At 56.4% G+C, this 6,048-nt stretch overlaps 1 pseudogene; it reads left to right on the forward strand.

Annotated features, from left to right (window-relative positions):
* Positions 1-2,756: 2,756 nt before the first annotated feature.
* LOC109780995 (mitogen-activated protein kinase kinase kinase 18-like) lies at positions 2,757-4,419 on the forward strand (annotated as a pseudogene).
* The last annotated feature ends 1,629 nt before the right edge of the window (positions 4,420-6,048 follow it).

Here is a 6,048-nt window from a genome sequence, read left to right on the forward strand (position 1 = left end):
GCAAGAGACGCTAGAAAGGAGATTAGCATTAATAAACGGAGTGTCGAATTGAATAGTCTAACTTGACGGCTGGAAGTAGAAGGCGCTAAAGTAGTTGGCGCTGATTTATCTATGCAGTCATTGGTTGACGATGGGATTTCAAGTTAAATCACGGCCAAGGCTGCTGACTTGTGCGGGCTGTCTGACTTGGAGCACACTTTTGCAAGTCGTTGGATTCTCACAGAAAAGCTTTCAGTTCATGTGCATGTGCACAAAGACGTCCGAAGAACGCTGCTGCCCCTTTTCTTCGCGTCGTCAGCCAGTCAGTGAGATCTGACGGGCCTACGTGTCGGCAAACGAGTTGCAGTCTGGCACCACAGAAGAACCGGTGGTGAAATAATTTCGACTTTCAAATGTACTCCAGTCTGTGGTACCCGCTCCGTCCATGCCTTCCCGCGACGCCACTTGTCGCCGGCCCGACGTGGCCGACGGCACTCCGCGCGCAGCCGTGCCCGCGTGCATGTGTTGTACGCTAGCTAGCTGAGCGGGACAGCAGCCGGCGTCGGCGTGGAGGAGCGTGCGCGGTACTAGCCGGCGTCCAGGGAATCTCGTGTGCGGCGGCGAGCGCTGCGGCCACCGCCAGTGAACGTGCCTGCATATGCGCCAGGGATCGAATATTCCCTGCCATTCCTATTCCTATTCCTATGTTTGGAAGTGGAACGCCGCATGTGATGCCAAGGACAGCCGCGCGCGAGATATTTTGTGTTAGGTCCAGGAGCTTTTTTTCCCGGTAAACAATTTCATTTACGAGGAATGAGCAAGCAACTTGCTCAGAGTTGCACGCATTCTCTGTTCATTCATGGCTACCGTTTTGGGAACCAGATCCTCGAAGGCTCTAACGTGCCAAGGAAAGGGAGGCATGGGGCGCTATGGTCCCCTGACATTGCTTCGCCACAGGCGCATGAACAGTGATCTGAACCTGTGTTATCTACAGTAATCTGTCTACAGTAATGAGAGCATCTCTAGCAGACCCCGCATAAGTGGTCAAACCCGCAAAAAATTTGCGTTTTACAGTTTTGGGCGAAAAAAGTGTCCAGAACAGAAACCGAAAAGGTTGTCCAACCCGTAAAATTTTTAAGGGCCACCGCAAATGCACACCCGAAACCCTTATCTTTGGAGGTTGGAAGGCCGAATATAGGGGGCCCCGTATACCGGTCAAACCTCGTCGGAGCAAACACGCCGCCGCGGAGTTTGCCGGAATCCGTCCTAAACTCGCCGGAATTCATCACCGCACATCGGAAAAGGCCGCTAGACGCCGCAATCGATCGCCGCCGGTTCGAATTGGACGAGCTCGACATCGTCGTGGCCTCCCATGACCTCAGCCTGGCCGCCGGAATCCTCCCGACGCGGCAGGCAAAGGGGCACGGCTTGCTTGGCAATAGAGCAAGGCGCGGACGACGGAGGCGACGGGGCGTGGCCGGCAAGGCGGGGCGCGGACGACGGAGGCGACGGGGCGTGGCCGGCAAGGCGGGGCGCAGACGACGGAAGCGACGGGGCGTGGCCGGCGAGGCGGGGCGCGACCAACGCGGTGATAGGGCGCGACCAACGAGGTGATAGGGCGCGACCGATGGGCGATGGGGCGCGGCCGACGGGCGACGGAGTATGGCTTGCGGGCGACGGGGCGCGGCCAACGGGGTTGGGCGCGGCCGGCGTGGCCGGCGCGGCCGGCTGGAGGAAGTGGCGGCAACGGCCGAACTGAAGGAAGGAGCTTTTTATTCCAGTTTGACAGTTTGCTTTACAATATCTGTTCGGCCGCGCTAGTTTTCAACCCGTAAACGTGATCTTCGTGAAACTGCAAACGCGTTTTGCGGGTCAAGTTTTTGCGGGATCTGCTAAAGTTATTTTGAGCTTCATTATCTTGGCTACAGTGGCTGCTGCGCTCCCTCACTTGCCTCCGTGCTTTTACACAAGGAAGCATTGTAGCTTCCTGCCTTTGCTCCACCACGTCAGAGGATCTGGTTCGGCCGTTTTGGTCCAGTCAGATTGAGGAAGAATTGAAAAGGGGTTTCTACTGTTCTTTTGACGATTTTCCATGGCGTCAGCTTTTGCTTGGTTTGTTCTTCTGAGTTCTTTGTAAGAGTCGGAGTTGCATTATCTAGCCGTAGGTCGACATGTTGTCGATTAGGATGGGCTTTGCCTTGAGTGTGTCTGTCTCTCTGGGAGTGGGCTTGGCCTTTATTATTTTTGTTTTTGGCCGGTTTTCCGTAATTAACTGAGAAATTCTCTTCTGCTTAATTAATAGATGAGGCAATCTTTGCCTCGGGGTTTCTACTGTTCTACATGTTGGGGGCAGACCACTTCGTACAGTATAGCTATGGGTAGTGGCATAAAAGCCAGTGTAAAAGTACCAACCGTGGAGAGGAGACCCAGCTGACCAACTCCGTTCACGTGCACCCGCTGACTTCGACCACTTCCGTTCGTACGCGGGGAGATCTGTTCCGTACGACTCGCGACCCAGCGCGACTTTGACGAGTACGTAAATTTCTTGCTCATTGGCTCAGCTCAAAACGCTGGCGCCATTAGATAGAAATCCGAAAGATTCGACACGGTTTTTCCCTTTTCCGACTCCTATTTTGAAACGTTAGTACAAAATTGAGTCATCTATTTTGAAACGAAGGGAGTACGAGAATTTTTGACGCAGGGATAAGCGGAGGCAGAGAGCGAAGTTTGGTCTGGTCAAGCCCAGACCGCGCGTTCCCACTCACCGTCCGACCCAATCCATCGCCGCCGCGAGCGCGTGCTCGAGAACCTAAACAGCTTGCTTCCCACGCCTTTTCGCTTCGGGATTTCCTATCTTTTATCGCGCACGCCAAACACCTTCCATGTTCCAAACTTGCAATCTCCCCAACTTTTCCTCTCCACATCAACCTATATATATACGCTCACCCGCCACAAAAAAGGAACTCGTCAACAATTCAGCTTGGACACAACCGAGTTCCATCAGCAACAGAAGCCACCACAATCCCAATTCCCAAGACAGATTACACAAGAGAAGACGACGATGGCCGTGAGCAAGCAATGGACGCGGGTGCGCACGCTCGGCCGCGGCGCCTCGGGGGCCGAGGTCTTCCTGGCCGCCGACGACGCCTCCGGGGAGCTCTTCGCGGTCAAGTCCGCCGTGGGGGCGGCTTGCGCGGCGGCTCTCAGGAGGGAGCAGAGGGTGATGGCCGGCCTGAGCTCCCCGCGCGTCGTCTCCTGCATCGGCGGCCGCGGCGCCCGCGACGGCTCCTACCAGCTCTTCCTCGAGTTCGCCCCCGGCGGCTCGCTGGCGGAGCAGGTGGCGAGCAGCGGTGGCCTCGACGAGCGTGCCGTCCGCGGCTACGCGGCCGATGTGGCGGCCGCGCTCGCGTACCTCCACGGCGCTGGGATGGTGCACGGGGACGTCAAGGCGAGGAACGTCGTGATCGGCGCCGACGGCCGCGCCAAGCTCGCGGATTTCGGGTGCTCGAGGAAGGCGGCCGCTGGCGGGCCGATCATCGGCGGCACGCCAGCGTTCATGGCGCCGGAGGTGGCGCGTGGCTGACGTCTGGGCGCTCGGCTGCATGGTTGTCGAGATGGCCACTGGACGCGCCCCGTGGAGCGGCATGGACGGCGACGCGCTCGCGGCGCTGCACCGGATTGGCTACACGGAGGCCGTTCCCGAGGTGCCCCAATGGTTGTCCGCTGAGGCTAAAGACTTCTTGGCCAAATGCCTTGTCAGGCAGACCAGCGAGCGTTGCACGGCGGCGCAGCTCGTGGAGCACCCGTTCTTGGCCTCCGCCGACATCGGCGCGAAGCCAGAAGCCGTGAAGAGCAAGTGGGTGTCGCCCAAGAGCACGCTGGACGCGGCATTCTGGGAGTCGGAGTCCGACACCGAGGAGGCGGAGCACGACAGCGCGGCCGAGAGGAGGATCAGAGCATTGTTCTGCCCTGCGTCGGCGCTCCCGGACTGGGACTCGGACGAGGGCTGGATCGACGTGCTCTCCGGGCCAACGGAAGGAGCGGACGCAGTTGCCGTGCCGGCCAAGGTGACGACTGGCATCATCGTGGACGACGCGATCACCAGTGAAGAAGAGTCACTCGACGCAGAGTCTGGCGCTGTCGACATTACTGTGGACGTGGAGCACAACAGCGTGCTCAACGCAGGACAAGAAGCAAACGATGATGATGATTCAGCAGTAGTAGGGCACTGTAGGCACCAGCCTTTGGAGATTATAGCTTCTCACCAATTAGTGTCGTGTAAATTGTTACTGTTATGTAGCGACAGAATCAGTAATACAATCGATTTCGTTCATCATGCCAAAGCACTCTGCTTCGCAAGCGCTGCTCCTCTGTTTCTCTGCTCATACTCGTGCTCCCCATTGCGACACGATTGATCGGCAAATTCCGAGAAAAAATTAGGTCGCAACTAACTCGTCGTTCGTCGTGCATTTCTGGATCGCGTGTTGGCGCATTTGACACGTACTCCATGCTGTTCCATTGCATGTTTCTAGACTGACGATATCTGAAAGAGGCTCTTGTTTATACGTTCTCCTTTTACTACGTAAGTACTCCCTGCGTCTCAAAATGAGTGTTTCAAATTTAATAGAATTTTATACATAAGTTAGTACTCTCTCCGTTTATACTTAGTCCGGCGTAGTAGCTTTGGTCAAAATCAAGCTTACAAACTTTAACAAAATTTATAAAATAAATATTAACATATACAATAACAAACCAATACAACTTTTTTTCGAAAAGGAGAATGACCCCCGGCCTCTGCATTTAGACGATGCAGGCAGTCGTTTTGTTAATTATTCATTGATATTTTACAAATTATACATCAATAGGTCTGAAACGACGATCTTGACAACATCTGTCGCTACTCCTATTCACCTGATGAAGCCGTGTAGATTGTGTGAGCCGTATACCTAGAAGTCACACCAAAACCTAACATCTAAAGCCGGAGGCCCCAACCAAGCCGCAATATCAGGTCTGAGGCACACACCGGTCCGGCGCACTCTCAGCGGGCACCGCATGCGCCCGCTGCAGAGGCCGTCACTACCGTCTTCCACCGTTCCATCTTCATAGCAGACACTGACGCATCTACCTTGCCAGGCATGCGTCGACGCTACCCCGTTGTGCCACGCCGCTGAGACTCGCCGTCGTCGATGCGATAGATGGCCACCGCTCCACTCCTTGCGTCCTCCATGTAGCAACTGCTCCAAAACAGTGCCCTCATGAGGGAGAGGGGCACCAAGAGCGCCGGCATCGTCAGATCTGAGATACCCGGATCTGGGGTTTCCCCTAGAGCAGCGCGAGTGGGTAGAATGTGGCTGCAATGACGATGCCTTCGACAAAGTAACGGCGCGCAGACGCCGCCATCGCCTACCATGACTGTAGTCGGAGCTTGGTTTTCACCGGCAGCCAAGCCTCCCCAACTCGCCGCTGGGACTAGCCCTGGGATATAGGGATCCGCCACAACCAGCTGGCTGACCACCTCTTACGGAGGAGGAGGCCACCACCGCCACACCAGGGGCCAGAGCCACCGGCTTCCTCGTGTCGCGGGATTAGCCCAGAAACCAGCAAGCTGCCGCCGGAGATGTTGAGATGCAGCCAGTACAACGATGTGGGTAACTCCCCGTTGAACCCATATGGGCCTAGATCGGGCGCGTCCACCGCCGCCGCCACTCGTTGACCTTGACCGTTCGCTGTCGCGGGTAGCAGATCTTGGCCACCGCCTCCCCGCGACACTGCCATTGAATGGCCAGTGCGGCTGCCACCTCGATCCGATCTATGGCCGAGTAGATCCGCCGCCGCTGCCATGTAACGTGGGCTTTGCCCGGCGACGCCCCCATCAGCGGTGGCGAGAGGGATGAGCTTGGTCCGAAGAAGGCCTCGAGCCGGCCGGCGGTGGCTGCCCCGGTGCGTCCTGGCGCAGCCGCAAGGGAGCAAGGGTCGGGAAGTTCTAGTCTCACGTCCCACAGGACAAATCAATACCATTAAATTCATTATTCAATGTACTTTCGCATCATATAGATTTGTTATGCTAAA

The sequence above is a fragment of the Aegilops tauschii genome, chromosome 1 (assembly GCF_002575655.3).
Source record: "Aegilops tauschii subsp. strangulata cultivar AL8/78 chromosome 1, Aet v6.0, whole genome shotgun sequence".
NCBI classification, from domain to species: domain Eukaryota; kingdom Viridiplantae; phylum Streptophyta; class Magnoliopsida; order Poales; family Poaceae; genus Aegilops; species Aegilops tauschii.